The 14,672-nt window shown below is 33.2% G+C and overlaps 1 pseudogene; it reads left to right on the top strand.

Annotated features, from left to right (window-relative positions):
- The first annotated feature begins 2,332 nt into the window (after window positions 1–2,332).
- Window positions 2,333–2,457, top strand: LOC129400596 (U8 small nucleolar RNA; annotated as a pseudogene).
- The last annotated feature ends 12,215 nt before the right edge of the window (window positions 2,458–14,672 follow it).

Here is a 14,672-nt window from a genome sequence, read left to right as displayed (position 1 = left end):
CCCACATGTCGACCTCTTCCTGTATTTGGTGCTCTTCATGATTATAATATCCCTGTCCACTTTAATGGGGACTATAAAATTCATTATGAACAAAATAAAACAATAAGAATTCTGACTTTAAAACTCAGTAGTATAGCACATTTCTAAATCTGTATATAAATCCCAGAATTCAATGCACAGTTGAACACACACACAGAGCATAAATATAGGCACTAATTGATTACTACCTACCAATTAAGAATTCTATTATAAAATTGCGATATGGCTATGTATTTTGTTATAAAATAATAATAGCAAGGTAATTCTTCTGTTAACTGACAAGTCTCATGAATACACGAATCATATTGATGTAATTAATGGCAACTGTTTAATGAAATAATCCAAAATGAACTATATTAAATTATATAGTTGTATGTATAATGTATATTACACAACATTACAAAATTAGTTATGTCTATATGACAGTTGTACTGAAACATTGGGTCTCTGTCCTAAAAAGACCTTAGCAGAACCTAATCAATGTAGTGTCATCTGTTTCCTTCTACTAAGAATGGCTTCAACCACTTACCTTATAGTTCCTTATAATTCTATTTAATTTCATTTGTGTGATAATTTAAACAATTAAATTTGGGAAGCTGTGAGATTTTTGAAATACCAAAACTTACCCTGAAGCTTGCAAGGTATCAATCTCTCTTATCAAAACTAGTTATATTTATAAAGACATTTAACTAAATAACAGAAGAATTCTGTGAGGATGGAAGGACAAGGATTTATTAGGATGTTGAGTAACGCTTCATCTTCAGAGTGTGATTTTTCGTAACTTAAGTAGACTATATAATTCTTTAACTCTTAGGAAATAATGCTTTAAAAACCACAAATCATAACGTCATATACCGGCTAATTTCAGAATATATAGAAACTCTGAAATTTCTTGACTCCATGTAATCTATACAGTAGTTTATGTTATTATCAATATTTTTTCAGTAGTTAGGTTGTGAAGTTCAATCTTTATCATTCAAGATTAACATGTGACATAGCAACACCTTATGATATTATGTAATTGTGATCATAAATTATAATTGTGGTCAAACCCAGGGTCACCTATAGATGAAGCATTAGCTACATGAATAGTTTCTGAAAGTACATTTATACAAGGTCAAGTTTGATTCCTCAGTATTTTTTGTGTAATTCTTCAATTAGATTCAATAACGTTTATTTGATTTAAATTATATAATAGCAATGCTTGGGATATCTGTATCTTTATTAATTTTATAAATTTCATAGGGCAAAGTAATGAAATTTATTTATAGTTCTAACCTATTAAGTTGAATTTGACACATTTTGTATTGTAGCTGTCACATTGTGACCTACACATATTCCCAATGACTGCTTTGAATGTAAACCTTAAGTAGAAACTAGGAAGGAAAAGAAATATAAAAACTAGCACCTGATTTCATAGTAAGAAAAATAATAAATATAACCTAACTGGTTGTTTTATTTTTACCTTTAGATATTTTTACTATTGTTTTAGATGTCTTTGAGATGTCTTTCAATTCCTTTTTTGAGGAAAGAGATATACTGTCTTGTATTTGACTTTGAAGAAATGTATACACATATTAGCTTATTTATAAATAGAGTAAGATTTTAGTGTTAGCTTTTTAGAGCTCCTAACATCTTTTACAAATCCTTTCTTTCAAAGAGTTGAAATCATTATAAATGAACTGCTAACATTCAATCATTTCAGCATTAACTGAGAGCAGCACAAGGTGATTTTCTGAATACAAAAAACAAAATTAGGTTGAATACTGACAATGGGAGTACATGGCATGTGATGTGTAAATCCGTGTAAAAGGTAATAAATGAGAGTTGCCTTCAGGATTCTTTTAGAAAAAGAAAGAAAGCATGCATGAAAATATTAAGGCTATCTTATTTTTTAAAACTCTATTATCAAATCTACAGTTTGATTTAAAAAAACTTTTTATGACTCAAAACTTTGAAAGACATTATTAAGATACTTACCTATGATATAAATATTATAGGTTCTGTTGCATTAAAATGTTTATGCTATAATTTTTTAAGGACAAAGAGAAATTTCTCATGTATTACTGTATTCATTACTAGTTAGTGATCAGACTCATAAAATGTTTGATATAATATTTTCGAAAAAATTTAGAAAATATGAATGTGAAAAAAATTCACATGAAATTCTAAATTATACAATTCCTCTAAAATTGTAAAAGTAATACTGAAAACTGCAATAGAATTTTAACATTTTATATTAAATTTCAATTATTGTTGGAGTATCATGAAAACACTCAAAGCAGAAATATTATCATCTACTATGATAATTCTTGCCTATTCCTCTATCTAGAGGGCAGATAAAAATGATTTTTTAAGATTGCATGATTCATGATTAAGGTCTCTGAGTGATTTGGGCTCAAGAAAAACAAATTTAATTAAATGTAAAAATCAGTACACATTAAAGAGAAAAAAATGCAAAAACAACCATCACTGCTACATAAGGTAATGTACCAGCCTCCTCCAGACATTCATAAATAAATCTTGAAGATCAACAAACTACAAAAATTTCTCAGACACCCATTCCCAGCTGAGACCTCTTTGGCAATATTGGAGGTCTAACTCTTCGACACTGATGTTCCAGTAGAAGTGGACCAGATTGGATAAGACACAATGCAGAGGTCAACAAATGTCAAAGAACAAAGGCATCAACACAGAAGACTTAACTTGAACCAATAGCTTAGTAAAAATCTCAGATAAGGACTTAATGTCCCCATGGTGTGATACTACAATTTTCACATTTTCCCCCCTATGGAAATAATTTTTTCATAATTTATAATCAATTTATTGCTAAAAAGTAATGCAAATTAATTCTTGTGGGCCAGGTATCTATGGGGGCAGGCTTTATGGGTAGTTGGGAAAATGAGAGAGTGATGGAGAGAAGGAGGTTATAGTGCTGGTGGGATTGGGGTTACAATATTGAATGCCTGTGGCAAATCATCATGAACATCTTTGTAAAATACAAAGTTTAAATGAAATTCAGGAAAAAAGAAAGAAGAAAAATATCAACACTTTATCTAAACAGAAAGGAAGAAATATTTAGAGTGACTTATTTTTTCATTTTTTAGAATTTTTTTGTCTTTGTGTGTTTCTTCTGTTTTAGAAGCATTTTCGGTTTGCTGTAATCTTAATTATTTTGTCAGTGCTTTCTTCGGCAACACAAATACTACAATTGATTATTTTGCCAAATTTTTCATTAACATATTTTATGTTTTTAGCATCCAGTGGGTTTTTTTAAATTTTTTTTTTATTGAATCATCGTGAGAACAGTTGCAAAGTTTTTAGGTTTAAGTCTCAGTCATACAATGATCAAAGAAAGACCCATCCCTTCACCAGTGCACATGTTCCATCACCAAGAATCCCAGTATACCCTCCCATCCCACCCCTCCTTCTGCCTGTGTGACAGATGATTTTCACTTTACTCTCTCTTTACTTTGATTACATTCAATGTTTGGACAGAAAACACACTATTATTATTTGAAATTTCTCCCCAACAATGAGACCTGCCAAAAAGGCATCATTTGATAATTTGCTTACTATTGCTGGTAATGAAGAATATATGATTTTGGATTTTTGGTATTTTAGTAATTAAGTCCAGAGTGATTTCTGCCAAAAGCTGCTGGGTTCTGAAATTGGTTTGTGTGCCTCTGGAATCATGGCCGTTCAGGAGCGGAGGAGCCATTTGTGGGCGGCCTCTCGAGGCCTCCGAATGGGAGGGGAGTAGTGCTCATACAACCCCCCCCCATCCTGAGATTTCCCTCGAACTTGATTTGTGTGCCTCTGGGTCTCTCTCTATAGTTTGGGCATTATATTTTGCTTGGATATTCAACACCACCGTTCAAGCCTGCCATCTAGGGGCAGATGCTAGATCATCTATTTTCCATTGTTCACTTTGTATATCAAGAAAGGTCAGAGAAATAGTCCTGGTCCCCACATACTGGAGCCATATTTGTAGAAGTTCCGTGTCTCCGGGATTCCATCTGGAAAAAAGCAGGGAGACTGCACCTCCTTCATCTGGGGCACCCCGGTGTTATTGGCTAAGTTTGGGGTTCGGAACATTCTCTGGCCTTGTGTGCCTGCTGGCCAGGATTCTTCACTGCTCTGCATTCAGTTTCTTTAAATAAAGTTTTACATAACTTTTGATAATGGTGTGAAGTAGTCATTCAGTTCTGATTAATATGTCACTGGTCACTTGTCACTTGTCATCCAGTTGATCTTCGATTTGCTCGAGCGGGCGCCAGTAATGTCTCCATTCGTCCCTGTCAAGTGCGAGTATAGCCCAAGGGTATCTGCTAGCTCCAGGAACACGAAGAGCCTCAATGATATATATGCATATATATGTATATATATATCACTTTATGATACACAAATACACATATGTCTGTGTGTATCTTTAATTCTAATATGTCTGTGTGTATCTTTAACTCTAATTATTCAATTTATTCCATTGATATGTGTGTCTATTTTTGTCCAAAACTTTACATTTATGGTTTTTGTTGCTTGCAGTATAGTTTGAAGCTGGTGGCATAATGTCACTGTTTTTTCACTAATTTGTTTTCTTGGGATTGTTTTTGTTATTAGTAGTTGTTCATAGTTTTATATGGATTTTGAAGATTGTTTTATTCTTTTAAGGCATATCATTATGATTTTGATAGAGATACCATTAAATCTGTATGCTGTTTTGTGTGGGATTTTCTTTTACTATTTTAATACTTCAATTCATTAAATTGGAATATTTTTCCATGTCATTGTTTTTTATATTATTTGAATGGCATAGTTTCTCAGAAGCCTTTTTTACCTTTGTTACGGTTAGTTGATTATCATACTAATAATTGTAAATTGGGTTTTATTTTTTATTTTCTACTACATTGTGTATTGCAATGCAATAGATTTTTAAAGAAATTTTCTTACTGTTTCCTGTTCTGCCATTTTTTCTGCAATGACTGGGGTCACATACATCTACTTATCTGAGATACATACTGGAGGTAACGCAGTTAAACACATGCTAACATGTGTTTGTTTGTGTTGTATTTCTCAGTTGTGGTATCATATACATGATCAGTGAATGGAGTTGTGCATCTGGTCATGGTTCTCACTGAATTATTACTTGGATGCTCGTCAGGATTTGCACGCTAAATTTGCGACACTCATATTCAAAATGTGGTCTAACAGAGTGAGCTTTCTGCTGTGGCACCAGATATGCCATAGCAGAGCAACTGAGACCACACTTGGCACACATAATATTGCTGTGGATCAAATTCATGATCTTATATGTTCAAGGAAGGCATTTTGGCAAAGAAAAAAACATGATCTTCACAACATGTTTTGTATTTTGAGTTTATAGTCTACCTTTTTAAGGTTTGGGTTTATTATTTCTAATAGTTTTGTGAGACTTTTTCTATTATATTCATTCATATCTGCAAAACCTGATATTTTTACTTATTGTACTCAAATTGGATAACTTCAAATTATATTTTTTCCTATTTTCTTTCCTAAAGGCTGACTGTACATGAAGCTTACACAACTCTTCAGAAAGAAAATAAACAAGATTTTAAAAGAATGAGAATGAACAGTTAAACAGACAATTCATCAAAGAATATACATGTTACTGACAGGCATGTGAAAAAAATGGTCATTATTGATTCTAATCTAAGAAATGTAATTTAAAATGGCAATTATACATATATATATGTGTCTAAAATATATATGTATATTACATATGTGGATAGGTAATACATATGTGGATATATACATATATTGCGTAATATGTATGTAATATATAAAGCTATAGGCAACAAATGCTTAGTTGGAATGTAAAGTAGTGTATGAAGACTTTATGGAAAGTAATATGGAGAACTTTAAAATTATTAAAAAATAGTTCTATTGTGTGACCAGAAACTTCATTACCAGGTATCTATCCTGAAAACATAAAAACAGTCATTATATATATGTATATATATATATATATATATATATAATTGCACCACTATTTTCAATATCCCAAATCTGGCATTTATGTCTTATTCATACATGGAATAAAGATGAGCAAAATATTTTAATAAACCAATCAATAAAAGCAAACTGATGAACTCAGACAGCAGAGCTGTGGTGACCGGAGTGGAAAAGGAAATGGGTTATCAAAAGTAGGGTTGTCAGTGGACTGTGGTAGAGGAGTGGTTGCCACTTTGGTGACAGTTGTAGTGTGTAATATATACTTTGTAGATGCACAATGTGTGTCCTTAAAATTATTACAGTATCAATACTAATTTAATAGTAAGAAAAATTTGAAAATTGCCAGTGGGACAGCAAAATCTTGAATCTAATGGCTAGCTGATATGAAAATTTGTCAGTTGATTGCTGTATTAACTTAGTTCAACAACAAACAGAATTTTGAGATGAATATGACAGCTGGGAATTGATATAAAAAAAAGCATGACTCATAGATAAACAGTAAAATTTGAATGGAAATCTCCTAAATCTAGTTATATCCAAATTTTATATTGAAACTGGAGTAACACTTTGGTTGAACTTGCGTACATAGGAAATAACTTCAAGAAACCCAATAAAGATCAAAACATTAAAGATGGTCTTATATGTAAAAAGATTAGAGACAAAAACATCTTGAATTTAATTTAGAGAAAAAATGACTAGAATAAACTAATTTATATTGAATGTAGAGACTTGTTATTAATAAAAAGGAAAACAATTTAAACATAATTAAAAATAATATAATGATAAATTTAGATCTTTAATTCAAAATGAAATACTTTAAAATATAATCTAGGTTATCTCAAGAAAACAAAGTAATGTATGTTTGCAACAAATCAAGAGTTTCAAAAGGGAAATATATTAGAAACTACTAAAATTCTAGATATGAAGAAGAAATTTGGACAAACAAGAAGAAAAATACATGAACTAAAAATACAAAGATAAAGTTTTAAAAATAAGGAATATTATATACATAAGATCTGTATTTAAAATATCTAATATATAATAAAATGTGATTTTCATAATAAAGAGAATAAAAACTCTACGTTGATAGACTGGGAGATAATAAAACTATTTGGGCATATGCCTAGAATGCTACCAACCCTGGTTCAAGTTCCAGAGCAATCTAGTACCCTGAGTGTTTTCAGGTGCATCTAGAGAAGTCTTATTTAGATATTCCCTGCAATGTAGAATCTTGAGCAGTATTTCATCAATGGCCTGACTGGTAAAGAATCTCTGGAGGAGCACCTAGACTGACTGAGCACCAGTTGGGAACCCCTGTGGTTACACTCAACCCTGGCAAAAAAAAAAAATGTTATTCCTAAAAATTAGAAAATGTAAACATGTAGGTTCCAAAGAAACATAATATATAATAAATTTTTGCTGTAAGAGCCACATTTTAATAAACAACTAATGTAATTTTTACCAACATTTTCAAAAGGAAATGGTCACATCAAAACATATTTTCTGACATGATGGAAACTAAAAATAAATATGCTCAGGAAACTTTAAGCCCAAAATTATGAAAAATAATTTAATGTAAATAAACTAATGGTGGATGATATATTTCTAGGAGCATGATGATTTCTGTTTGTTTTTGTTTTTTCCAGGAACATTAGACTGTTCAAAAAAGTTTCTATTTAAAAAGTCATCGTGTTGAAAGTTCCTGATATAGCAATTACATAAAAAAAGATACTAAGGATATCCGGATTGCAAAAGAATTCAATCTCTCACTATTTGCAGAGGATGTGATACTACTATAATCATAAAATCCTAAAAACTTCACACATAAGTTTCTAGTGATAGTAAAGAGGCAGGCTACAAAATCTATGTTAAGAAATTCATTGCTTAAATAAATGTGAATAATGCAGTACATGAGAGAAATAATTAAAACCAAAAACAACTAACTACCAATAGCATTAACAATTTTATTGCAGAAAATCAAGTACCTTCGAATCAGTTTAACAAAAAATGATTAATACAAGGAAATATATGAATCACTAATAAAGTAAGTAAATATTATATGAGAAAATGGAAAGACATCTATCTTCATGGATTGAATGGATTAATACTGTCAAGCAGAAAATCTCAGAGAAAGCATTTCGTAGTTTCCAGGTAACATATGGGATGCCAGAAATCCAAACTGCATTGGCTATTCACAAGTTCCAACCCTTAGTATGCATTTTTAATTTTTTTTTATTTTATGAAGTAGTTCACAATGGACTGGAGCAATAGCGCAGGGGTGCATTAGCCTTGCACACAGCTGACATGGGTTAGATTCCTCTGCCCCTCTCAGAGAGCCCGGCAAGCTACTGAGAGTATCGTGCCCACACGGCAGAGCCTGGCAAGCTATCCGTTGTGTATTCATTCGATATGCCAAAAACAGTAGCAGGTGCCATGATGGAGACGTTACTGGTGCCCGCTCAAGCCAATCGATGAGCAATGGGATGACAGTGACAATGACAGTGACAGTGACAGTTCACAATATTTGATTACCTTTAATATTCAAACACCAATCCCACCACTATTAATCCTTTCCACCACCATATTTTGGTGTTTCCATCCTGAACCTCAATCCCTGCCCCAAAGCAGAACCAAAATAATATATTTTGTGTTGTTTGTTATGAAAAAATGCTGAAAATGCTACAAAAAAGTATCCTTAGAGGAAAGAGTGTGAAGATTGTTGTATTTTAACCAGGAACCAGTAAGACCTTCTATAAGAGATTAATAACATGCTGTTAAAGGTTGAGCCTTGTGTGATTTTTTTATATATGAATCTGTTAAATAAAAAAGTATATTTTCCCTCTAAGATTGGTTTCCTCCTACTTGGAACACTATCAAATTTAGACCTATAACGTGGAGTACGGTAAGGTGTGCAGTTTGAAGTATTGCGGACCCACGGTCCAGGAATATCTTCACCCATGGGTGATGCTCTGCCTGAGAGTGTGGAGAGCAGCCGTGAGCATGGCGGCCACTGAGTTCTGGGGATTGTTGGCCGCTGGGGCTGGGTCCCTTGGGGCGGGGAGGGGTCTCACCCACCCCCCTCCAGAGCACTCTCAGTGAAACAGCCTGGCACAGGGTTTGGCAGCATGCTTATGGCAAGTGTCATGCTATGCTCCTTTTCAGGAGAGAAGAACATGTGATCTGGATGGTCCCCGATGATGAGGTTATCTGGCAGTGCCAGAGATGGCTTATGAGCGTCACTGCTGAATTGCTGGAGACCTATGCATTTTTAAGGAATGTCCTACAATCATCTAATTTCACTCTTGACTTATACCAACATATGCACTGACACCTTCATAATGATATATGTATAGTTATGCTTGTATCAGCTTTATTTGCAATGGGGCAAACCTAGAATGCTTAACTGCTCATTGCCAGTATAATACATAAAAAATTGCAATGAGTTCAACAGTGGCATAGTAGATAAAAGTGAGAATAAGGTAAGCTATATTTAAATTATAAAAGACAAAAATATATTAAGTAAACAACCCATGAAAACTACAATGTTGATTGATAAGGATCTATGTACTTGTTATTCAACACCAGAATAAATTTGCAAGATTGATAGGTGTTGTGTTAGAATAATATATTCATGAAAATTTGAGTAAGAATAATGTAAATTCTAGTACCTCAATAGATACAAAGTAATATGTTTAAAACTTGAAATATCAGATTTAAGATGAAAAAAATGAGTATTGGGACAGGAGAGACTTGAGTGGGTAAGGTTCATATCTTGCATGCAGCCTACCGGGGTCCAATTGACAGTACCTCATATGATCCTCCAAGCCTACCAAAAATGTTCTCTGAGCAGAGAGACAGGAGTAAACTCTGACTACAGCCAGCTGTGACCCCAAAACTCAGAAAAATAATTCAGTATAGTTCTAGACCTCTTCTTTATAAAAGCTGGGAATGTGTCTATGGAAGACTTCTAGAGCACTGAAAATGTTTGTTACTTGATTTGTTTGCTGGTTACAAATGGACACAAGAGGAAAAATATAATTCAAGGTGTATGCTTAGTATTTGTACTTTTTCTGCATGTATGTTGCTCTTTGAACATTCAATAATATATGTTAACTGATTTCAGAAGTGTTTTGAAACATTCAGTTTATTTTTTTCTACTCAAAGGTTGAACATAACATTGTGCTATTTAAAAACAGAATTGCAGAAAAATGACATTCATACAACACGATTTTTCCATTCATCCATATATTTTTCTCTAACAGAATTTTATAAAACTTATGATCTTGTTTTTAAAGATATGCAAATGATAATGATGGTTACTGCAATATAATGAAGAGAATAAACACTTTCTAGTACATAAATCTCTATTGGCTTATGCAAGAGCAAAATAAAATATTGGATCAATTAATAGCTGAAGTTGCATACCAAGTGCATAGCTCCTTATCCACCAACACCATAGTTTCCATGGATACATACAAAGAGAAATGAATGAATCACAATGGTTTGACTTCTAAAACTATAAACATTCCTCACTCTTTAACTGTAGCTCAATTCTCAGGAATATTCTTAGTTATGAACAGAGAAAATGTACTCTCTGATTGAGGTCAATTTTCATAGTGAAAACTACACATGCCCCATTTCTCAAATAAGGATGTAGAAAAATTACTGATTTAAAGTCTCAGGAAAGACATCTTATATCAAATCACCTATCAAATCCTCTGGTCTCCCCACAATATCCATCTCTTCATGCAGTTAGAAACTGCATATCCCAGAGTCATATGAATAACAACCTCTTATCAGTATTTACTAATAATAAGGATAGAGAAACCCATATGTGGGCCTAAAAAATAAGCCAAGGAATGATTATTGACAAACATCATCAGAACTTAAGATTTTTGTCTATAAAACTGAGCTAAGGTGGATTGGCTGTGTGGTGAGAGCAGCCCTTGGGATTCTGGTGGAGGGAGGCGGGCACCTGGTGATAGGTGTGGTATCCTAGTGATGTATTCATGAGAACTCTGAGCCACTGAATTGCACATTTCAGCACCTCAGTAAAAATGGTTATAAAAAGATAAGCATCCATTTGGTATCTAGCAATGAAGTTAATTTATTTAATATCTTTCTAATATTGTTAAGATTTTTTTTGAGGGACCCATACCCACACCTAGCTCTATATCAGAAGCTACTCTTTGATCGGTGCTCAGTGACAAGATCTGGTGGTGCTCCAAAGACCATAGGAGTTGCTCAGATTCAAACTAGAGTGATGGTTAAAGTGCATTTTAAGCAAGTGCAGTGACTTTTGTAATATATCATGGCCAATATGTTCAAATATTTTTTTAAATGTAGCATTATAGCACCATCATCTCATTGTTCATCGATTTGCTTGAGCGGGCACTAGTAACGTCTCCATTGTGAGACTTGTTGCTACTGTTTTTTGCATATAGAATACACCATGGGTAGCTTACCACGCTCTGCCGTGCAGGCGGGATACTCTGGGTAGCTTGCCAGGCTCTCCGAGAGGGACGGAGGAATCAAACCCAGGTCGACCCCTGCTGTGCTATCGCTCCAGTCCCTTTTTTATGGTATTCAAATGTAATACAGGAATTATAATATTTTTGTCAGATAAAGCATAAGCAATCTCACGAAATGTATAAAATATTTAAAATTAGTTTTATAGAAATGCTCATTAGCACTTGCCTCTCTATAAAGCATTTTACTAAAAATGTATTCATTGGGACAGAGAGTATAAAGTTTATGGCTCTACCTTGCCTGCAGCCAACCTTTCTTTGAATCTCCTGGACCACATATGGTGCTACAACCTCTGCTAGTTGTGATTCCTGAGAACAGCCAGAAGTCAGTTGAGCACTTCTGAGTGTGTTCCTTCGAAAACACACACAATTTTTGTTGTTGTTGTTTGCTTTGGGGTCACAAGGAGGGAGGCTTCTCCAAGCTAACTGCTTAGGGTAAGTCCTGGCAGTTCTCTAAGAGCCTTGTGGTATCAGAAATCAAACTAAGGACTCCTGCATATAAAGTACATATACTCTAGCCTTTTCATATATCACTCTGTCCTAAAAATACATATTATTTTGTTTAAGTATCATAATGAGCAGTGCTCAGGGATTACTTGTGATTCTGTTCCTCAAGGATACATTCTTGAGCATTCCGCATTCAAGGAAAATATCTTAATCTCTGTATTATCTTTCTGGGTTTATGAAATTAATTGTTAGTAAAAGAAATTTAGATACGCTTGTATATTAATATAAAATTAATATGGGTTAACACTGGTATTTGTTTAGTTTTCTTTACTAAAGTACTACTCAAAGATTTTAATATGAATTATTGATTTGGAATCTGGGACACTGTAATGAATTAATTGTTCTAAGTAGGCTTTAAAAAATTCCATAACATTCTTCAGCATTATTGTCCAGAAAAATAACTTTGAAATTGGGTATTTTCAAATGGTACATCATAATACTTGAGTACAAAAAATATGAAACCATAATCAAGTTATTTTATTATAGCTCTTAAAGAGAAATTGTGGTTTAAATTTAATTCAATTCAATTTAATTATCTTAACTTTAATAAAATAATTTAATTAAACCATTGATTATAGTTTAAGTACAAAGACGGCATTTATGAATAGAAATAATACTATATGTCTTCTTAAATTGGAATAGCAAATTCTGTACATATACTAAAAGAATATGAGTAACCTCAATTCATTAGTTTTAAAAAAGTAAAGGTTTTGCTGTTTTATTTTTATTTTTTGTTTGGGGGACCACACAAGTTGTACTCAAGTCAATTTCTACCTTTGTGCTTAAGGTGGCTTTTTACAATCCTCAGGAGAACATGTGTTGTTGTGGAGAAAATTTGTTCACCCTGGATGGAAAGCATGTCTCAATTTATTGGAATATTTTCCCAGACTGAACTTTCTAAAATAATAGACTGGAAATAAGAGAAGCAAATACATACATTTTACATAAATAAATTATACAGAAAATCTGCTTTATGCAATTCTATAAAGGGAATATATATATTTCCATATGTACGTATATATGGAATTCTGCAAAGTTAAACATAGACCATAAGTAGCTCTGTAGCACTGTTGTCCCATTCATCAATTTGTTCGAGCAGGCACCACTAACATCTCCATTGTGAGACTTGTTACTGTTTTTGGCATATCGAATACGCCACAGTAGCTTGCCAGGCTCTGCCGTGTGGGCAGGATACTCTCAGTAGCTTGCTGGGCCCTCTGAGAGGGACAGAAGAATTGAACACGGGTCGAACGTGTACAAGGCAAACACCCTACCCACTGTGCTATCGCTCCAGCCTGGAGACCACAAATACCCAGAAAAAAAGTGTAACAGTTTAAATGTTTTCATAAACATAAACTATTTTTCAAATTAATCTGCTCAAATTTTTAGGTTGGAAAATATGACACTTTTCCTTGAACAAATTGAGAACAGAATTTGATTCAATTTTGTATTGCTTTAGTCATAAAGCAACAAATAAATGATTTGCTTATTTGATGGCTTTTTTTAACCAGGTCACAAGTTAAATAATTAATACACAACATGATAAGACTTGGTCACATCTAGTTATATTACCTGTCATAAAGTTAATTTGAAAAATGGAGAAAACATGTTATGAATTAAACAGATTTTCCGAAGAAATACATAAAGAGGCCAACTGGAATACCTTATCGGGTATTTGCTAATATAATTATTTTCCCTTAGTATTGAACAAGATCCAAATAGGAGCAGATGGTGCCTCAGATAAGATAATTCAAGAAATGTTCAATAAAGGTACTGTTTACAAAAATGTAGGTGGATGTAAAATAACCACCAGGGATTTTGCAGTCACTCAGGCTACTAAATGCAGAGGTGTTCCTACACTGAGACATAGTCAGCAAAGTTATTGAAATGTAGAAGGAAAAGAGAGTATTTATAGAGGCATATTATATTATCAATGATTGCAAGATGTTACTTTATGGATATTTATCAATGGATAATAAGCACCCCCTAAACTTACTCTCATTCCTCAGATCACACACTGGAAGAACACAATGCAAGTAAGAACTCAAGGCAGGATGTTGGTATTCTTTATTCCCATCTGTCAACCACAATAGTCAAGTAATAGAATAGACAAACAGAAGATTACTTTCACTGACTAGGTTTCTTTCAAACCCATAACATCATTAACTACTGGAGCATTAATTATTTTGAATTTTATGATACTATAATCCTTTTAAATGTAGCAATGCCTATTTCTTATTTTATCATTTCGTTATTATATTCCCCCATAATTTCTTATTCTGAATTTGAAACTAAATCTTGATATGGCTATTTACTTGTTTATATCATTTTCTTTCTATTATCTTTCTTTAATTGAAACACAGTTATGAAATTCGAAACTACTCAGGATAATACTCAGTTATTATTTGTATACAATAATAATGTTCTGAACTGGAGCAATAGCACAACTGGTAGGTAGGGCATTTGCCTTGCACATGGCCAACACAGGTCTGATTCCTCCAGCCATCTCAGAGAGCCTGGCAAGCTATCTAGAGTATCTTGCCCGCATGGCAGAGCCTGGCAAGCTACCCATGGTGTATTCAATATGCCAAAAACAGTAACAGGAAG

This window comes from Sorex araneus, chromosome X, assembly GCF_027595985.1.
Source record: "Sorex araneus isolate mSorAra2 chromosome X, mSorAra2.pri, whole genome shotgun sequence".
Classification (NCBI taxonomy): Eukaryota; Metazoa; Chordata; class Mammalia; order Eulipotyphla; family Soricidae; genus Sorex; species Sorex araneus.
This window is presented reverse-complemented; position numbering and strand designations above follow the sequence as displayed.